This window comes from Planococcus citri, chromosome 3 (genome assembly GCF_950023065.1).
Source record: "Planococcus citri chromosome 3, ihPlaCitr1.1, whole genome shotgun sequence".
Lineage (NCBI taxonomy): Eukaryota > Metazoa > Arthropoda > Insecta > Hemiptera > Pseudococcidae > Planococcus > Planococcus citri.
The window spans coordinates 69,976,691-69,999,778 of NC_088679.1; the positions used below are offsets into that span (position 1 = coordinate 69,976,691).

At 33.3% G+C, this 23,088-nt stretch overlaps 1 protein-coding gene and 1 long non-coding RNA gene across 2 annotated transcripts in view; one reads left to right on the forward strand and one right to left on the reverse strand.

Moving 5' to 3' along the window:
- Positions 1–23,088, reverse strand: part of LOC135838706 (uncharacterized) — a 180,164-nt gene that overhangs the window by 42,146 nt on the left and 114,930 nt on the right. The gene's annotated exons all lie outside the window — the stretch shown is intronic.
- LOC135838684 (uncharacterized) lies at positions 3,886–7,709 on the forward strand. Its single transcript, XR_010557465.1, has 2 exons — positions 3,886–4,204; positions 7,481–7,709. It is a non-coding gene; the product is annotated as an uncharacterized LOC135838684 (long non-coding RNA).

Consider the following 23,088-nt stretch of genomic DNA (forward strand, 5'->3'; position numbering starts at 1 on the left):
TTCAGCAGTATTTAGTGGATGAAATGTATACCTACACTCCTACATCATAAATCCACCCAAATAAAGTGCTAAACTCGTTTAAAAAGCCAATTTACCCGTTTAAAGGGAAACTGTTTTTCCTCTCTCCTGAAAAGTTGTGAAAATGGACAAAGCGAGTTTTGGAATATCACTCTTCAATTGTAAATTGGAATATGAATTGACTGCTGCCAATAACAAAAATGTATAAAATAAATAATGATTCATTTTTTTCAAGAGGCTTTGTTTTTAAAACAGTTTGAATAAAAGAAGACATTTGATTTTTTTTAGTTTTTCCATCACAAAAAATCAGTTTTTGAGATAAACTATGGTACAGAAATTTGCACAAGAGGCAACTAGCAACTGGCAACTAGTAACTTGGAAATCAAATAAAATAATTAGAAATTTTTTCATACTATTTAAAACATTTTTACAGCATTTTAAATAATTTCGAGACAATTTCAAAAATTATTGAATTATATTTACCTACATTTACGCAATTTATCAAAAAAATTCTGGCATTTCAACTTTAATGCAATTTTCAATCACTTTCACTGCATTTTAAACAAGGCAAAAAATATTTCAATAATTTTTAGATTATTCTACTCAGCTCTGAGAAATTTTATAACAGTTTTTATACAGATATTTTCAGAGATTTTGTAAAGAATAGAATGGGAGGGAAGGAGCGGGGGGAGAGAGGGAGGGAGGAAGGTTCCTAATTCTCCAGTTTTAAAAATATTGAAATACATAAAATCGAAATCGTTTTTCTGTAAGGTTCGCGTTTCATTCAAATTTGCCAATTTTCAGGGCTCGTGCTCAAATTTGGTATCAAAAAAAATCTCGAAAATGTGCTAGCCAAAAAAGTGACAAAAGTCGACAAAATATTTTATAGCAGAAAAAATCATTGATACAAAAAAAACAGAACTTTTCATTTTTAATTAAAATCTTAAATGGAACTCCATGGAAACTTTCAAGTACAAATTTTAACAAAAAATGGAATGTTTTCGTAAATTTTTGCCGAAACGGTTGAACTGAGCCTGCTTTGCAACTGTTTGATTAAAAAAAAGCGATATTTTTTGGAAATTTTGGGCAACGAAGTGAACATTTTTGCAATTTCTGGCAAAAAGTAAAACTATTGACAAATTTTTAAAAAAAGAGAGGACTTTTTAGCTATTTCTGGCAAAAAAACGACACATTAGAACAATTTGGAAAAAAGTGAGACTTCTTAGAATTTTTTGCAAAACCCCGTAATTTTTTAGTATCTAATTTTTGCCAAAAAATGGAAATTTTCGCCAATTTAGACAAAAGGCGATATTTTTTGCCATTTTTAGCAGAAAACGAGAATTCGACAATAATTTCATCAAAAAATCAGGGCTTCCCAACAAATTTTCGACAAAAAAGCGAAACTTGACAATTTTGCTAAAAAGCTTTGGCAATAAATTGGTAAAATGCAGCTTTAATTTTTGAGAATTATTGGTAAAATTTGATACCTTTCGGTAATTTTTGGCTAAAAAACCAAACTTTTGTACGATTTTGGGAAAAAATTGAGAATTTTAGTTAAAAAGAAAGAAAGACTTTGACAAATTTAGCAAAAAGCAAAGACTGTTTGGCAGTCATTGGCCAAAAGGTGATAGATATTTTTTCGCTATTTTTCTCAAAAAAGTTGGGTCAATTTGCAACATTTCGGTTAATTTTTTTTTATCTGAGTTACTCAATTTTCGAAGGGAAAAAGTAAGATTTTTTCAGCAATTTTTCTAAAAAATGTATTTTTTTTGGTCAAATTTTTTACAAAAAACAAGACTTTTACAATTTAAGCAAACAGTAGGATTTTTAGGCAATTATTTGCAAAAAACGAGAGTTTTGAGTACCTATTTTTAAAGGGGAAAAAAAGGAGATTTCATTGAAACTTTTGCGAGAATCTCAATTTTTAGCAAAAAACGAGGATTTTTGGCAACTTTGAAAAGAATAAGAACGTAAATCATACTTTAAAAATATAATTCACTGTTGATATTTTCAACATTTTTTTCTTGTATTTTTCGAGAGTAGGACCAAGATTGGAAAAATTGGATTCTAAAAAATTTTTTAAAAAGTAACTTTGGTAATCAAAATTTTTAAAAAATGGTCAAGTTAATAAAAAAGTAACCGAGTACGAGCCATGAATTTTTATTTTCGAATTTCCTCGATCGCTCCCAACTTCCAAATTTACTCTTTAGATTTATCGATTCAAACTCTTCACTGATGGAAAATAAATAACTATTCACTTGATAGGGAATTTTTCTTCAAAATTGCCTAAGAAATTGATCAATCATTCGTCCACAATTCCGAATCAATCCCCGGAATTATGATTATTGATTATGAACTATTTCGCAGAACTACTCGTACATCGGAAACGCCATTACTTTGTTTACTTACGTTACTAATCAGGCAAGGCTTTCTAGTTTCTACTTCCAAAAAACCCTCTCGAAGGTTCATCTAAAATAATATTTGATTGCATCGGTACATCAATCACTAATCACTCGTCAACAAAATCCAGCTCCATTCCCCCTTCCCTCCTCCCTCAGTTCACAACATCAATAACGTATTCATCATCATCATCATATTATATGTACCTACTCGTACTATACAATTATAATTCAAAAACCATCTCTTTTATATTGCAAATGCTCTCGCGTACGTGTGCATAAGTTATAAGTATTCAAATCAACATCATAAATCATCATTGTTTCCGTTCCGTTATCACTGGAAACCCTATTTACTCGACGATGAGCAAGGGCAAGGGCAAGAGGGGATTTATGAAATATGCGCGGATATACGATGGGACTGCAAGTGCAAAATATCGCATTGTACAATACGTCTCGATATACTTAGTCATGGTTGTAATTGACATCAATTAACCCTTTAGGGCAAAGCTAACATATACTTCTTAAGAGGTTTTTAATCAAAAAGGCGCAATACTTGTTGCACGTAAATTAACCGCTTCCTCAGTTTGGTAAACGAGTCATTTAATTAGCTAATTTAACGGCCGGTGAGTCTGACTCTCTGGAGTGTGTGAGTCGTCGCTCGTCGCATCGCACACGACACGTAGCCGAAGCCGAAAACAACAACACGTGTTTATATGTATAGTGGTCATCACTTCAGCGAGTCGGCATCACCTTTAGCCGAAGGCAAAGATGTAAGTATACGACATTGCAAAAAAAAAAAAAACTCGAATCATTTATACGAGTACGAGATACGAGTACGAGTACAATGTAAGGTATATTAAAAAGAAGATGACTCTCGGTTTGAAATTACACCTTGAGTAACGACCGTGTCAGTCTCATCGTCAGTTTTCTGTATCACTTTGTGTATAGCATACGAATACGATACGAATACGATATACATAATATAGGTACGTATATAAGAGAGCTAATCTAATATTTATTACACAAACGACGCGATTATCGTTAAAAGAAAAACGACAACAATCGCGTAGCGTTAACGATCGTTTAAAACATTAAAAATGAGACCGCGAGTTCAAGATCATTGCAGCGAGACAGTGCAAATGACTGTATCTAGGGCGATGCTGGACACAGAATGGACGCATGCGTAATCTCAATTCTTAATGTATAATTCCCAAGAAACGATTTATATTATGCTGTTTCTGTTTTGTAGGTATTTTTTTTTCTTATTTTCTTTTCAAAATAAAAATGAGAAGGAAAGAAAAAAAATTTTCAACGAGTGTTATCGCCTCGGTGTCAACCCGATGGCCTAATTTTTTAAGTACCTTTAGCGGTAGGTATGCTATGCGCTCAATTAGATGACGTTGTAACGCTTTTAGTAGGATCCATTATTACAAGCTTTTAGGTGATCCGGCGGGAGGGGGGTGGGGTGGGGCCGAGGCCCTTCGCAGTGTCACTGTCGAGCTGTTGAGTGTTGCTGTTGATGTTGATGTCGATGTCATTCATCGGTCGTCGGTGCATTTGACTAAATTGCACCTTATTGTGTTGTATGATTGTGTAGTTGGTGGAGAAGCTTTTCGAGTTTGTTAATTACCTATAATACCGAGCCAGAGATACCGAAGTCGTTATGAAGTTCGGGGTTATTATCGTGGTAGTGATTTTTGTCACGTTTCAGACTATTATCGATGTGGATTCCAATCCGACTTATGATCTTCAAGGGATATTAGAAAGCCTTTTACAAATTAATAAGCGTAAGCTAGGATGTTTTGATCGTTTTTCTATAGGTTTTTGATCGTTTTGATGGCTGCAATTAAGAACGTCAGGTTCAGATTTGTGATAAACTATTGATGTAAAAGGTAAAAGTAAATTTTGAATTTCAAAGATGAAAACAGCCAATTAAATTTTCTTATCATTTTGAACCAATTACAAGCCTTTAAAACAATTCAAATGTTCATCAATTTACTCGAATGGTGCTCGCATAAAGTTCTTCAAGAGAAGGAAAATCGTCTCTTGCCATTCTCAAATTCATTTATCAGAAAAACTTCTGAGACACAAATTTTATATAAAAAATCTTATCCTCTGAAAAAATCTCTTATTTACAAATAGAATCTCTTTGAAACAAAACTCAAAATTGAAATAATTTTAAATTTTTTGGAATCTCTGTTGATTTTTCTTCACATTTGAGCTAAGTACGTATTTTTTTCAATTTTAATTTTCAAACAAATTAAACCGAATGTGAATTACTCGACGTCTTGAAATTTTAATTTTAGCTATTTTTCTTTCTTCATGCAAAACTTGCAACGCAAAAAAAACAACTTTGAAAGTGAAAAATTTAGTCAATTGGGCAAATGTGTTAAAAAGAGCGTTGACAACGAGCGAAATATGCAAAAAGTATGAATTTTCACTAAAAATGTACAAAATATGCAAATCGAATGGGACTCGATGTAATTAATAATTGTTCCAAAAATTAGACAATGAAGTTAATAATTAAGTAAGGAAGTGTAAGTACAGAATAGCTCGTATAAAATTCACCAAAAAAATGTGCTTTATTTCAACAATGAATGAGTTCCAGGAAAAAAATTGATTAAATTTCTGCTAAATAGAAAATTTTGTAGGTACTCTAAAATTCAGTTTCTCTTCATTTTTTTTTTTTTTTTTTTTTGTAGCATCTTTGATTATTTATACAAAGAGTGATTTTTTCATTTTAAATAATGAATTAAAATTGGGTTTTCAAACTTTAACATGGCCTCCTTGAAAAAATGAATTACCCTTCATTGAAACGAAATTTTACGTTCTACAATTTTTGGTTCCGTTCCCTAAGCCTCTAGATTTCCTCGAAAACCAGTTGTTTGTGACGAATTTTCAAAAAAATTTTCACAATAAAAAATTTTATTTTAAAGAATTTTATTCATTTTTCCAAAATGCTCTTTAAAAAAAAGTAAAAATTAAAGAACTCAATTTTATAGCTTGGGTGGAAAGGGAATTGGTTGAATTTCGAGGAAAAATAGTAAAAAAAAATTACTTCAAGTGGGAGACTATTCAGAAAAATTTTGAGCTCCAAAACTGCATACAAGAGGTTGAGCCAGGAATCCTCAAAATGGGGCTATTTTTTTTAGAAAAACGTGATTTTTGCAATTTTTGGCTAATGTCACACCTTATGGAGCACTTCGACCACCTTTTCTTTCGAAAAAATGTGCATTTTCAAATTTCAGAACCTTTCTGATCCATTTAATTTTGAAAATTGATTCTTTTCATTGCTTTTAATTCCCTTTTTTTTGGCTTTTATTTCATTTTAACGTGTTTTCAACAAAATTTCATGAATATTTTGCTGAAATTTCAGCAGTTTTGGCAATTTTGGAAACAACGGGGCTTTTTAGACCAGCCAAGGCGAAAATCAATACTTTTTGGATGTTTTGACATAAAGACAAGAATTCTTAGCAATTTTGGCAAAAAATGAGACTTTTTGATTGTTTTGTCAAAAATGAAACTTTCTGTAAATTTGGACAAGAAAAAAAACAAGAACTTTTTTGGCAATTTTGATAAAAATTAGAACTTTTAGACGGTTTTGGCGAGAAATGTGACTTTAAACCCCAATTTTAGAATAAATTAGAACTTTCAAAAAATTTTAGCAAAAAATGAGACTTTCTAACAATTTTGTCAAAGATGAAAAATTCTGACAATTTTGACAAAAATTAGAACTTTGTGACAATTTTGACAAAAATTAGAAATTTTTGATAATTTTTGCAAAAAAATGTGGCTTTAAAACCCAATGTTTAAAACAATTTGGACTTAGACAATTTCGTCACAAAAATGAGTCTTTTTGACGATTTTGGAAAAAATTAGAACTTTAGCAAAAAATGAGACTTTCTAACAATTTTGTCAAAGATAAAAAATTCTGACAATTTTGACAAAAATTAGAATTTTTTAACAATTTTTGCAAAAAAATGTGGCATTGAAACCCAATTTTTAAAAAAATTAGGACTTGGAATATTTTTGCAAAAAAAGTCTTTTTGACGATTTTGGAAAAAATTAAAATTTTCAAGACAAGTTTAGCAAAAATGAAACTTTCTAACAATTTTGTCAAAGACGTAAAATTTTGACAATTTTGGCAAGAAAAAGTAGTTTTTAACTTTAAAACTCAATTTTGGAAAAAATCAGAACTTTCAGACAATTTTAGCAAAAAATGGGACTTTTTAACATTTTTTTCAAAGATGAAAAATTTTGACAATTTTTACAAAAATTAGAACTTTTTGACAATTATTTTTGCAAAAAATGTACAATTTTGCCACAAACATACGGATTTGAAACTCAATTTTAAAAAAAATTAGAATTCTCAGACAATTTTGGCAAAACGTGAGTGTTTCTGGCTATTTTTCCAAACTTGACTTTCTGACACTATTTACTTTTTTGGCAACTTTGACAAAAATTGAAATTCTTTCACGATTTTGACAACAAATGCGACTTTAAACACCAATTTTAGAAAAAATTTGTACTCAGCAATTTTGGCAAAAAATTAGACTTTCTGACGATTTATGCAAAAATGGGGACTTATTTCTAGAAATGAAATATTGTTACCAAAAAAAAAAAACTTTTCAATCATTTTGGCAAAAACAGGATTTTTTAACAATTATAGCAAAACTGGAGGCTTTTTTGAGTAATTTAGGCAAAAAACATAATTTTTTTGACCATTTTAACTAAAAAGAGGAAGGAAAAAACTATTTTGGCATAAAATAGGACTTTGGTAGCAAATTTGATGGAAAAAAATCAGGAAGAAAAGGTAGGACAAAAGTAGGAAAATCAGGATAGGAGGACTGTTATGTGGTCTCTTCGGAAATCTACCATTTGATGAATACAAGATAGCATCAAATAATCAAAAATTGAGATCTGACGATATCAAAATACGTACTAGTATCATTTCTTAAATACAGAAGACAATTTCCATCCAAATCTGAACCTTTCCTTCACGATGCCATTCCCAGATTTTTAAAAATCAAACACCCTAATACCATATACCATTTTTCTTACAGAAGTAGCCAAAATCAGCCAAATGCTTCGCCTTCAACCGCTGGTAGGAGAAGGGTTCCAGCCATTCAACAGAGGCGAGCAATAATAGTATTCGGATTTCAAACTCGCAAAAAAACATCGAATTTTTTCAAAACACGGGTAACTTAAACGACCCGCGAATGTAATAAAATTCACGCGAAATGTACACACATAAAAATGGAATAAATACAAATTGAATTGGCACAATAACAATTTTTTTTTGACCTCCGGTGCTGTTGGCACTACTCTAACATTCGCTTTCTATTGCGATCTCGTTACTAAAAAAATATCTACTACGACAGATTCGAAGCCCTCACCCATAGCTCAGTCAAGCAGCCGGGCTATGCCGGGCCCAAAAAACCTTGACGAACAATGAGATTGAATTTAAAGCATGTTTTGTCACCTCTTGTGTAGACGTTGTGGTATGTGAGAGTGAAGGGATCAGGTACCTCTGCGATACTTTCATTTAGCCAGCTGCTAGGCCGCCATTCCATAACACCCTAAAGGTCAGCTAGTCAAATAGTTATAGTATATCTGAGACGTTCAAAATAAACATCGGTACACTTTGAAAAAAAAAAATCAAACAATTCGTTAGAATATGTGCTCGCACAGGCTAATACAAATAATACAGCTATTAAGTTATTCAAAATACGTCGCACTTGACCGCATTATTGGATAAGTCGTGCATATCCTATTTTATATTATACACGTCGAACAATCTTCTGGGATACACTACTGGTTACGCTTCGAGGCAATTTTCCGAATACGATCTCTCTTCCAAACATCTACCAGTAGCCTGAGGTTTTCCAATCAGTCAAGGTCACCGTACAGATCACCAGACAGTGGGAAAAATTGGTGAAAAATGATCTCCAGAATAGCACGTTACTCCGCATCTATTCGTATGCGGAAATACACACGCATTCGGTTTAAATTAAATTTTAACGACCGTGTTTAAAGACAATTGAAAATGGCCCATTCAAGGGCACCACTACTAAGATTTTAGAGGTTTTTAATACCCGAAATGCGATACCATTGACGGTGACGAGCTTTTTATTCGCTACTAGCCTTGCGTCATTGGCCCCGTGTAAATTTTATGTTTTCGAATATCGTCTAGAAAAATTATTCTTCGGGTTTCAGGTTACCTACTCGTATACTCGATGATGGTTGTAAATGTACATAAGGCCTTATTTAAAATTCTATATGTACACTCGAGCTCTATAATCGTCACCCATCGGCTGGATTACGTCTCTTGGTTTAATGGTTTGTAAACAATACTCGCACGCGGCTAACGTGAGCGGAGATTTTAATTGATGTGACACGAAGTTCGCCGAGTGATGTCGTGCCATGCACACAGTGCATATACTGCCAAAGGTGTACCATCGTGTTAATAATTAACAATTGAAATATTATTATAAAGACGAATTTCATACGCCATGTTTCCGGGTTCCGTTTATTTTTTTTTTCATAGTTGGCTTCTTCGCCATTTTTCTTTCCCTTCCATTCGATGAATAATCGATTGTTGAACAACAAAACGAGCTGCCTTTGCTAATTCCGGGTTGAAAGTGCTCGCACACAATTCGCGATTGTAAACTCGACAAGCCTTGGAATTTGCCAAAGAGTTTCCCATTGTAATAAGCGGATTAGGCTAGTGGGTTGTGCCGGCAGCCAGTTGTAAAATTCTATTTCAATTTATTTATAGATGTGGTAATTTAGAATGCGAAGATCATTAACGATATTATTTTATCGCGGTGAACGCGAAACCGGGCACGAAACAGTGTAAGGGGAAGGGGATGTTGCGAGTTCGTAAATATGAATTAAATCGCACCGAAGTGCGGAAATTTTACGTTTTAGTCGAGTGAATGCTGCGTATTGTTGTTATTTTAGTGAGGCGAAATTTTGCATTTTGGAACAAACTGACATTCAAGGTGAGAAATTAAACGTTTAAAATATACAAAATCTCCGAAAAATGTCTCCTCGATTGCTCACTTTTTCAAAATAAGGACCTAAGAAGGCACAGAAGAATTTAATCCGAAAAATAAGCTGATATTCGATTTCATCGACCTCGAATTAGTAGAAAAAGATATATCACACCATTATTTTTCAACTTTTTTTGAAAGTGGGAGGGGTAGAGGGGCATGGGAGTCAAAAAATAAGCGAATATTTGAACTCAGTGACCTCGAAAACATAACAAACGACACGTCACACGCGATTTTCAATTTTTTGCCATTTTTACGTGTTCATGGTCACTGAATGTAGCAAGAAATTGGGGTCTAAAGGGGTTCAATCGAAAAAATGAGCCAATATTTGAACTCAGCACCCTCAAATTAATAACAATCGATATGTCACTCCATTTTTGAAATTTTTCCAAATTTTGGTCCAAATTGGGGCTCTTGTGCCCCCAAAAAGGGATCGAGGTCTCATCTTGATGATTGATTAGGTGCTAAGAAGACAAAAAAGTATCCTAGATGTACCTTCCTCAGATTTATTCATCCTCTTCACAATATGGACTCAATTTTTGAAAACCTCTGATAACCTCTGAGGGGCGCAAGGGCCCGTATGCCCCCTATTTCAGCCAAAATGCAAAAAAATTCTAAAAATGATGTGACATATCGATTTCTACTAACTTTATGATGCTGAGTTCGAATATCAACTTATTTTTTCAATTCTACCTCTCTGAACTCCTCAATATAGACTATAGTGCCTTCAAACACCAAAAAATCTAAACCGTATCCACATTGCTCGTTGGATTTTGACTGATACTGAGTTCGAATATTCGCGAATTTTGTAAATAATTACAATCCCTCAGAACCTTTCAAGCCCCACTCCCAACTTCTGAAAAAACTTATTCTAAACGAATATGTTTAAGGGCACTGGTGAGCGGTTCAAAGTGATTGAATCTGAAAAATAAATCAATTTTTGAACTCAGCACCTCCAAATTAGCAACAATAAATATGTCACTCTATTTTTGATTTTTTTCAAATTTTGAAAAAAATTTAGGGGCTTCAGCACCCTGATAGGGGTACTTATTGAGATGCTATTTTGAAAATTATTTTGTATTTTGTAGCAAAGGAGATCAAAAAGTGTTTTGTAAGTGTGGCGTCTTCACTTTTTTCATTCAGGTAATTTTCAAAATTGGATCCTGACACTCCTGAAGTCCTGAGGGGCCCAAAAACCCCCAATTTTGGTCAAATGGGGGAAAAAATTGAAAAGTGAAGTAACATATCGATTATTACTAATTCGATGTCGCTGAATTCGAATATCGACTCATTTTTTCGATTAAAGCTCTCTGAACTACTCATCAGTGCTCTTAAACACCTACAAATGATATAAAAAATTTTGAAAATGACGTGTGATGCGTCGTTTGATTCGAAAATCCGCTCCATTTTTGGTATTTGCGTCCTCGGTATCGTCATTCCCCTTCCTTCATCAAGTTTATTACTTTCTTCAAAAATTAGGAAAGTGTGCAAGCAGAGATATAAATGTAGAAAGACAGCAACGGTTCATTTTACATTATCAAATTTTTTCCACCATTAAATCGGTAAATTTCATTGAAAAAATATTTAAATTCGAGTCATTAACAAATCCGTTAAATTTAAAAGATAAATCTGCCATTTTTCATTTATTTTATCAGTAATTTCATGTGAATAGATCACTTCTACTCGCTTGATCAACACTCGTGATAAAAATTAAATCGGAAAAATCTACGTGATACATCAGTCAAAATTCAGCTCATCAAAGCTTATAGAGAATTAAATATTGAAAAATAATTTTGTGATTAATTATCCCAGTTTTTTGAAGTTTTTTCACATGAAAATTGAGAAAAAAATCTACCTAAATGGGAGTTGTATGCTCCCTCAACTTACTTATTTCATGGGACTTTATTCATAATTCGACGAAAAATTTTTGAACCACAAAAGGCTAGATCGAATAAAAATGCAGAAATTAATATACGTCACCATTAGAAGTTTCAGTTGCCAAAGTTCATTTTATGGAGCTTCGAAGAATTTTTGAAAAATAAATTTCGGGCCAAAAAAAAATCAAAAGTTTACCCAATTTATATGGAGAGCTGAAGGCGTGTGTTATATTTTTCACCTCTTCCCCCTTCCCAGGAATCGATTGGAAACTGTTTCAAGGCGTTTATTTGAAGCAGTTTTGAAGCCTTTCCAACTCATTTTTGAGAATTAAAATTCCCAAACAATTTAACCCAATCAATTTGGAAAGTTGAAATTGAATTTTAACCCCTATTTTCGACACTATTGTTTCGACTGAGTTGGTTTCAAGCCAACCTGAAGTCTCTAGCAACATTTTGAGAGCCTCAGTGCCTTAAAATTTGTTCAAATGAAATTTAGCACGCACTGAAAAAAGGGTTCAAGTGAAATGTTAGCTTTCCAGCATATTTGGGTAAATTTCTATGGAAATTTCAACTCCTTAAAATCTCCTAGAGGCTCTAGAACTGCTCAAAATGTGTCAAATTATTTTTCAAACAATTCAGAAAGTCAAAAATCTCAATTTAAAAGAATTCTAATTTTTTTATCCCTTTTTTGACTGAAAATTTTGACTTTCAGAAGTTCCTTAAACCTCCGGAAATGAATCTTATTTATATTACTTGGACTTGAAAAAAATTTATTGCTGGCAAAGGTTTGAAATCTCGAAATATTCAATAAATTTAAAGCTCTCTAAACAGAACATTATGTATTCCTCTTCGACGCAATTGACTCGCAGTCCAAAAAAAAATTGATCAAGTTGTAACGAATTTTCCAAATTGGCAAAGTTAAATACCTATTCAATTTACTCGGCTAAGTACACTTCAAGGATTCATTTTATAATTTCCAATTAACCCTCCCCTTATTCCAAGCTCAACTCGTAATAATCTTCCGTAGCATCTTCCACACATATTTCGCTTCGAAAATGAACTTTAATACAGCGATAAATACAGATATATTATACGAGTACATTACGTTTTAAATTACCAGCGCAATTCTCGAAGAAAATTAAACAGCAAAAAAACACAGCCTACTACACTCAGAACCATAAAATTGAAATTCCACATTTAAAAAAAATCATTAAAACCAAACCAAAAGAAGAAAAAAAAAATCACATCCATTAAGAAAATAACCTTGTTTCAAGCAGCTATAAGTTAGTATTGATGCTATTGCTCTAATTAGCTGTTCTTGTGTACTTGGACAAAGAACTGGGACTGCTTCAATCAATGGCGAGATGAAGAGAAAATTTATTAAATTGAACGAGTGTCTAAGATAGCGGTAGGTGGACGCGATGAGAGCGATGGGTCTTTTCATTTACACGCACAGAATACAGATATCTATCATCGAGAAAAGTTTATATAAATTGCTATAAAAGCATTAATATCTACTGATCGACGAATCCCTCTATATTTTGTATCAAATCGACTCGTAAACTGAACCTGACGTGAGATAAATTTTTACCCACATTACAGAAAAAAATCAGCAAAATTCAACGATTTTTTTTTTTTTTTTTGCAAACCTGTCTCTCGAATTTTACCTCCTCAACGTACACGAATGGTTTAAAAACCCATCACACATGGTACATGCTTTTTAACGAATTTTTTTATAGTATTACTTGGCAGATGGTATACATGCGATGCTCGAAGTATGTACACGTGGGTGAGAGGAAACTGAGGGGAAATAGGGTGACTACGAAACCGTGACCATCTAACTGTCAAAAGAGACAAAAAAATTCATCGAATTTACGTTCGAAATGAGTTGAGTTATAATCGATGACGTCACTAACGTCGATTGCGAATTAACACCACCTGTCGATTTACGTATAGGTACTTGTATGTATTGTAATGTTGCTCTAATCGAATTCGTGTATCGGGATTCTTCGAACATAGCTTCTTACTTAATTATACAGTGTAAAATAATCTACAATAAATTCCTCCGAAAAAAAAATACCTACATACTAGGATGAGTTTCCATAAAAGGTGACGACGTCGCCATCACACACACAATGTAACGGGCAATTAAAAAAATCATATTTACACGTGACCGTAAATTACCCAGCTATGTAGTCGTCTACGTCTTTAATCGTTTAATTTCGCAATTTGACCAAGAACAAGCAGATTCATAAGCCATGGAACTCATCTGGGACTGGAATTATGTCGCCTGTACCCGATATCGTACGAGTCAGCAGCTTTGTAGTATAGTTAATGCGAAATTCATGTTCATTTGTCGTCATTAACTGCCGTGGAATAAAATGAAGAAAGGAGTCGACGACCGTTACGTAATCAGAACAGAATAGCTGAGCACCTGTTTGCTAATAACTCGCCGATCGCCGACTCCGACTTCAGTGACCATTGCCATGTATAGAGAACCTATTACTTTCTCTTTCTTCTACGTACCTCTAGTCCTCTACCTTTCGGTCGAGTCGAATTAATTGACGTTTAGGCGCAGGTTTTTTTTCGCGATATTCGATTGGAATTTTTTTACATGCTCGCAGCGCCACACGATTAACCCCATTAACGCGTGTGTTTGTTTTCGTGGGTGGCCAACTCGACGATGAAGTTTGCGTAAGGTGCCTTCATCGTAGTATAAAAGCCTACAAATAATATACTAAACCAGTTGATGATATCGCACTCGTATGGTCAACGCCACCAGTAATTTACCAATATCCCCGATATAAACGTGCGGTATTACCTCCTAAAGTCGAAACTTTATACCCAATTAATTGCCATACACTTACTATCGCAAGTAATAATGAACGGGTGTAAACCGATATTTCGTATAGGCAAGATTTATAATTTGGATTCTATCCAAGTTTCGGTATTAGTCTACATAAGGTAAAAGTACACGATTATATACGAGTATATTGATCTATTTGCAGGGGCTAAGTTAATTATAAAGCCATTCTTCGCCATGTTCCGAAGGCTTTTAATTCGTACAGACTTTGACAAACTCGCGCTAAACTTTGATAGTTAATTTTCATCCGAGCATTTTATCAAATCCAAGTTCAAAGTAATTGACTCGAAGCAACCACCATCACCGTAGGTATCGAAAGTTTTCTCATCTTGATACCGTATAGTATGGTATGAAGCTCGGTAGTCGAAAAGATACCGATACAGGGTTGCCTTATATTTAATGGCTTTTCCAATGACATCCAATCTTAATAGATCACTTTGAAACTTACATACCTACGACGTTCAAGGACGACTTGAAAAGGTCTTAAGGTCGATAAAGGAAGAAAAAAAGACGTAATGTTAGTTAAGTAGGTATACTTTGAAAAAAAAAATAATAAAGATGATAAAAGTGTTGGATTGCGTTGGTGCGTAAACGAGGTTTTTTTTAAAATTTCGAATAATTATACGACGTTTGATGTCGTTTCGTGTACGTTTGATCTTGGAAATTGAACTGTTACTTTTGTGGCTAAAAGAACGACGAAGCAAAATGTATGAAGTTTTTACAAATGGAATAAAAATAGACTTTTAAATTTCAGTTCCCAAGAGATGGTAATTTTTTTGTGTAAATTTCACATTTCTGAGTCAGAATTCTGTTTGATGCCTGATAAGCCTGTTTTCAAGAAAAATACATTCTCGATTCCCCCCTCCCTCCATCTCCTCCTAAACAATGCTGCTCCCTTTACATTAAGCCTCCTTACGCATGAAGAAAAATGAAAAAAAAAAATCAAAAATTGAATTCTGTGGGTATTTTTTTTTTTTGAAAATTATTTATTTCTGGTCAGACTAAAAGCATCCCTCGACTCTCCAACAATATTTTTAATTTTTTTCAACTTTGGAGATTTAAACAAGAGAATCGATATGGTTTGGGGGGACCGAATGAAAAAAGGGGTTATTTCGGCACGGTGTTTTTCGGTCATGATTTCGTGAAAGTCATGAATTTTCGTAGGTGGTCATGAAAGTTATGAAAAGTCATAAAAATGTCATGAACTTCGCTCGAAACACACTTGAACATTTTATAAAAGTCCATAAAATGAAAAAAAAATTAGAAAATAAAAAATTTGTTCAAAAAATGAAAAAATTGAAATACTTAATTTTTAATCCTATAAAAAATGGCAACCCTGTTCCACAAATAAACCAGCTATTTATTTATTTATTTACCTTTTTTGAGGGGAGGGGTATTTTCATGCGATAAAAATGTGAAAAATAGGTAATGAAGAAGTCGTGATTTTTTGTCTGGGAATTTTGATAGACACTCTGTTCAGAAAATTCTGACCAGAAATGAACAATTTACAAAAAAAAAAAAAAACAATTCAGACGTCAGGTTTCATTTTTTTTTTTGCAAATTTTTATCTATTTTTAAGGAGTTTTATACCAGCGGGCAAACATTGTTAGGAGACCCTAAGAAGTTTTTTTTCTTGAAAAAAGAGCTATTCAGAACAATATTGACGCAGAAATATGAAATTTTCAAAAAAAAATCATCAAGTTTGATTCCTTCCATCTTTAAAAAAAGGTTTTCAAGAGAGGTTTCCATATACTTACACGAAATTTTTGAATAAAATTTGATTTTTTAAAATTTTTTTCTCAAGGGGAGGGGGAGGGGGAGGGAGGGTCAAGTTGGAAACCTAAATTTTCAGATAATTATATTTTTTTAAAATTTAAAGATTTAAAGAGTGGAAGCAAAAAAAAAATTACAAGAACAAATAAGAGCAATTTTAATTGACTAGCATCATATGAACCAAAAATAAAGTGAGATCCTCCGATTAAGCTCAGACTTGTTCACATGTTCCTCTCGATATAGTCTATAGTAAAATAGCCATCATCGTTTCCATCTCAACTCTTCAAACGAGAAGAAGTCATTTACGCTCATTGGAGATTTTTAGCACGATCTGCTAAATTTTTACGACTCATCATATCTTGAGATCAGTTAAACTTAAGAGCAATAATTCTACTAACAGAATTATTAAGAGAATATGTATGTAGATCGAAAATTCAAAATTTAAAGACCTATAGTTAACATATTGAAGAGCTAAAAATTCGTAAAATCTCAATTTTTCGTCATAATTGCGGCAAGGGGAACTGTTTATATCCTCTTTTTAGTCTTTTTAACGAAATAATTTTCAAAATGAGAGCTCAAAACTCCCGAAGGCAAAGAGAAGGGGAATATAATGAAAAATTTAAAAGTGAAGCATCGATTTTTACAAATTCAAGGACGCTCAGTTCAAATATTTACTTATCTTTTATCGATCTAATCCTTCCAAACCCCTCTACCAGAGTTCTCTAAACGTGATGACGATTCGAAAAACCAAAAATTAAAATGATCTATGGATGGTACATTGTTTGTAATGTTTTCGAAGGAGTTGAGGTCGATTTTTTTTTTTTGATACAATCTGTTGGATATACCATGCAATTGCCTCGTCAGGTTTCAAGATTTTGAAAAAAAAAAATAAAAAGTTGAAAAAATGTAGGGTGACAACCGTGACAGGTTTATTTTAATTTAAGGGCGTCAATTTCAAACTTATATTAGATTTTTGGACACATCACCATCGTTATCAATTATTCTTTTTAACCCCCTCCTCCCTTCCAAAAAAAAATTAAAAGGATTACCACTTGAACCGAATATTACAATAGAAACTCGAGAAATAAAATGAAAACATGCATGCCGATTTTTGGATGACGATGAAAAAACTTTCAAATTTTTCTGCACCAATAATATTACACTGACATTTTCCCATAAATAATCACGAAATAACTTACCTACGTACTTATTCTCACAATGTAAAGTCTCGGACACATACGAGTATTCTACATATAACTTTTATGGCAAAAATTCGTTCTTACCTGGAACAAAAAAAATACAATGTGGGTTAGTTATAATCTCAGAACAATATTTTCATTAAATACAAATACACAATATTAATAATATTAAATATGATCCAGCCCTTCCTCTCCCTCATCTTCAGTCTACCACCATTGGAAGCTGCAAAATATCGCACAAGTTTTGAAGAATGGAATTTGCAATTCAACGTTTAAAAAAAGGATCTCAAAAGGAAACAAATAATTTGAACGATGGAGGGGGGGGGGAGAGGTACAATACTGGCTGTTTCGTTTTGAACATTTATGTATTTTATGCAATGAAGGAACTTTATACTGGAGAATTTTTGGCTTTTTGATTTTTCGAAACTATTATCTTATATTTATGGCAACTTAGTCAAATTCGAAGCAAATTCGAAGCACTTTTGGGCTTTTGCAATATTTTCGTGTAGTCGAGCACTTCGATCTTGAATTTTTTTGAGCAATAAATAACAATCAAATTATGATAAGAATTTCCATCAAATAATTTCCAACAAAAAAAACTTCGAAAAAAATGAGTTCATTTTCCAAAATTAAAACTCGAATTCACCCCAAAGAGAAAAAGAGAATTATCTTTAAGTATTGAAATGAAAATTTAAAATTTTTTCCAAGTTCAAGAATAAGTAAAATTAACCTTGTTTAATATTATCACATTTACATAATATGTATGTTAATTAAAGTAAATTTGGACGTCACCAAAGAGAAAGGCAATCTATTTTCGTACATGCTCTGTCGTTCTTTCTTTTTTCATTTTTTTCAGTTTGATGTAAAAAAGTTTTCTGTTGATTAAAATCTCTTAGTAAAGAGAAGTGAGGAGGGACGACAGTTCACTCGAATACGGTCCTCACTAAGTGACTGATTTATTTCGATTTGAACGAACCCGAATTAGACCACAATAGCAGATCCTAAAACTAAAAAATAAATACATAACTAAAACTGCAGAATTCAGTTTTCAATTTTTGGAGAATTTCAAAAATTCGAGAATTTGAAACATTACCTTACCTTATAAAATATTTGCACCTGGAATTTCTCAGTAATGACTTTAAAAAATCTACAGGGCCCTGAATAGGATTAATCAACCAAATTTTCCAAGTCTCCAAGTTCACTTCTGGTCCTTCCAAATCAATGCGAAATTCCTAGAGAAAATTATATGTAAATTCGCCTGAGGCTCCAAAAATGACTCAAAGGTGGTCGTTTTCCAGCAATCAGAGGGTTAAAATTTTATTCTTACTGGTTTGCTTCATTTGAAAAAAAAATGTTTCGAATTTTCAAAAAATCCAAAAATGAACTTAAGCATTAATTGAAATATTCTGGTCAAGAGAATAATTTTCAAAATTGGTCTTGTTCAAATGCGAGATGGTCAATTCAAGTTGTTCCTTCGTAAACATGACTTCATGAGCTCTGTACTGTGAACACAGTACGAACAAATTTGAAACTTCTCTCCCCCCCCTCCTCCCCACAACAACAAAAATCCAGAACCACGCATATTTTTAATAAGAGAAAACGCACCTACGAGATTTCAATGCCAAAAAAATAATCCAAAATTCTATTTCTTTCCTCTCTCGAACACCGAAGGAAACCGAAAATTGAATACATCATAAATTTCACTCATCCTTCTTAATTAATACATATTAACACCAACACTTGAAAAATTTATTTTCGCTAATCGTTCTTCAAAACCAAAATAATCACTTCAGGGTGAGAATTTTCTACTCACACGTCAAATTCGAGCACCAGGGGTCCAAAAAAACAAAACAAAAATCTATTTTTAAAAAAATTCACACTCTACACCAAGTAACGTAACCTTCCACGACCCCTGTTTCACATCCGGATAAGCCAATCAGCAACCACAATCTCATAACAGTCGGTAAAACAAACCAAACAAAGTGATAAATTTTAATCCGGACATGTCCTGCCATACGAAGTGCGAATCAAATCACTTCCTGTCCTATAACACGTTATCTAAACTTATACACACATCAAATAGCGAACCCTTTAAAAAAAAACCACATTTCGGTGTCTTCATCAACATGATTCTAAACTTAACAAATCAAATCACACAATTATACGATGATCGCAGAAACCATACAAATGTAGGTTAGTTTACTACCGGCTCCGAAACCAGTTCTGTTTCATATAATCAAAATTATTACTTATCGATCGATAGGCATAACAAAGTTATTACAAGCTTGCGGTACTTGGGAATTGGGTGGCTGCAGTTCGAGTACTTGACTTGCATCTTATACTCGTACGAGAGTAGGTACAAATCAGCACCTCGGTATGTACTTATTTGTAAGCAGCAGCTATGCCACGACTGATTACATGGTTTTTTTTTTTTCAAAATGAATCATCATACTCGTACATGTATACGAGTATAAGAACAAAATGCCAACATTCTTGGTATTAATATTACGTAATTAGGTAAATAAAACAACTCGAACGAGATTCGCAAACCAGCATTGATGAGAATCCTTTTATACGAGAATAGAATTCACGAACTATACCTGATACGAGTAAATCGAGATCTACATATACGTAGCATCGTATATATCTCGAATCTCGTAATCGATTAGCAACTTTGATTTATAGTTATACGACACACTATGGATATCTATACGTATACATAATTCAAGAAGTATATGAAACAGAGAAAATTGAATAAAAATTGGAGGCAAAGATGGTTTCGCTAATGACACCAATTTTTTCTGAAATTTTCATGCTTTCTCAAGAAATTTCTATACTATTTTCGTGCTTTTGAGCTACTCAGGTCAAATCCTCGCTTTTTTCATACTCTGATATCTTACCTCATGGGTCTCCACGAAATAAAGATCGATAATTACTATCGAAACGTCAACATTTTTTCTCACATGATTAACGAGTTCAATTAATTTCGTCCAAATTACACCAGCTAAGCTCCTGGTACGAGTTTTTTTTTTTCAATTTAAAAAATAATTTCGAACATTTTCACCAACGTTAATTTGTAATTTGCTGGGGACAAATTTAACCGTCACGCTGAGCGGTGTCATCGCAGGTCGTCGTATCGTTTCAGCCTGTGAACTTATTCTCCCCTATCCCCCTGCCATCCATTGACATTGTGCTCGTAAATCACCTGTGCATCGTTTATACACAATTGTGTGTGCGGTGTTCATTAACAACGCCAAAGTGCACAAAGACCTTGAAGTTTGCAAAATTTCAGGGCTATGCAATCGCTTTGCTGTATAGGAAAATAACTACAATATACGTAAGTTCAATGTGTATATGGTTCGAGATCCGAGTTCAGGTCACGTAAGTTTAATCCGGATTTCGATATAGTAAATACAAGTCGTGTTTATAAACAAATTGGCTCGAGTATTGTATCACGCGTAAGGTGCTATAGAAAACGTTTTGTAATAATTACGATCTGGTGGTTAATAAAATTGATAATTTATCGGATATCGGATACGTAGCCGGTCACAGCAAAGTACCAGACAGATGTCAGATTAAATACACGTATATCATAATACAAAATACACATACGTCGAGCTCTCTGCTCTGACATGTTTACGCATATGTAACACACATGATGATGATGATGATGAAGTCTTTAAACACTCGAGTATTATGTAAAATGGATGCTTAATATTAAGCTACGTAGGTATATACTATGTACTTTTAGATAGGTATATAAAATAGGTAGGTACTCTCTAAAGTACATATTTTTTCGAAACCTTAAAATCTAAATCCATCTCTCACTCGCAGTTATATTTTATCTAACGCAAGGTTATATCCACTCGACTCGACTCATCTGACACACGAAATTATCTTCACAGTGAAAATTTTCCTTTCAAGGTGAATGTAACGTACTCTAGGTATTTTATATTATAAATTGAACGGATAGATCGCCGCCGCAGTCGTCGTCGTTATATTATTCTTGCATAAGCCCCATCATACCACCAACTTTCGTATACCTACTCGTACACACTTACTCACTCGCAGCTCGGCTCGGCTCAGCAAATCCGAATCTAAATCCATTCAAAGTGAAGTGATGGCACGATACCGAGAAAGATTACCAGTATGACCATGAGCCTCGAATTAAACGCTCGATTTAGTACGGACTCGTGCACTAATGGACGACTGTCCGAACTCCCAAAAACGTTCAGGTGATTTAAAAGATTTATAATGTCGAGGTTCTCATTTCGTGTTCAATTCGATGCGAAATTCGCGCGGCAAATCAACGAAAAGAAGGGCTATAGTACATGGTTGACACGTTGACAGTGTTCATTTGTCAGATGTGTAAGCATAGCATACGATGAAGTGGAATTCATCATATGTGAGGGATCTAATTAAGTAGATGTATATGGTTCGAATAATGGAGCATTTTTAGGAAAAAATCTGACACGTTGTACTACGAGGAAATCTTTAATGTTTGCCAATTTTTTTTTTGTTTTCGATACGAGAATACGTACAAATGTGCATGTAAGTAAAATATGCGGAAAAATAGTAACAGAACGTGATTTGAAGAGGAAGAGGGAAAGGATTTATTAAAAGATATGATCGCGAGAGAAATATTCTGGGAAGGAATCAAGTTGGATTTCAGTTTTACTGATGAAGGATCACACACACATTATGTTTTTAAAGCTCGAATACGATAAGAAAACTTACTTGATTTGGTGCATTGCATATTTGGAGAGGGGCAACGATTCGTTTCATCTCTGTTCCCTAAAAAGTTCATTTTTTCGACATTGAACGCCCTCCTCTTACCTCCACTTCCCTTCTCCTCCCATCTCCCCTCAATTCATCTCGACGAATTTAACCAGGAGGCGTTAAGTTATCAAAAGCATTCTCAAAAGGAAGAAAAGAACAAAAAAATTGATAATTTTGGCCAATTTCAAAAAAAAATATACATCATTGATACGATCACAAAAACCCAAATACAACAATCGAAAAAAAGGTCATAACTACTGTCATAAGAGTTGTGTAATAGAATATTTAGGAGAAAAAATGAATAAATAATCAATTCATCATTTATCAAAATGACGTAAAATTTTCCTAGAAATTCAAATACATAAATTTCTTGTAAACTCAAAATTATAGATAACGATTTTCTGGATTTTTGAAAAATACCTCATGCAACCAATCGAAATATGCAGTTCAAAGTTTCGACAAAAAATCAAAAATTCCAGTGTCAGCTTTTGTAAAGCACTTTTTAAGTAGGTATAATTCGCCCAATGTTGAGTCAATTTTTCCAAGCGGGCTTACTCATTTTCAAAAATCAGCCAAATTTCAAGTTAAAATTTTTTTTAAATGCTCAAAAAAAGTTTTGATTGGAATTTTTGGATTCCTTACACAATTTTAACCCATTTGAATAGGTTGGCCGAAACTTTTTTCAAAAATCCAGAAAATAATTTCCTACCTAATTTTGATCTCAAAATTCTTCAAAAGTGCTCAAAAATATTTCCCTTTGGTCTAGACTATTTCAAGTTCTTCAAGTTTTTGAACTTCAAAGATTACAACAATATTCATTTTATATGTACCTTAGGGTGGTCCTTATTTTCGAAGTTGGGATTTTCCTCCCTCCCCCCCAACTCTCAAAGTGGTGACCTCTGGTGGAGAAAATAATTCCCTATTTTTATTTTTTCCATTTTCAAAAAATTCGAGCTGCGGTGGACCCCCTCAATTTTCAAAAATTTTATAAAATACAAATTCACTGCAAAATTATGAAATTTCAAACTCTGTTATTTCTAAAAAGTCTCTTACGGAGGAAAATAAACTCTCATAACGATTTCAGCCCCCTCCATTGAAAATCAAGCTGACCCCCTTCCGACTTGA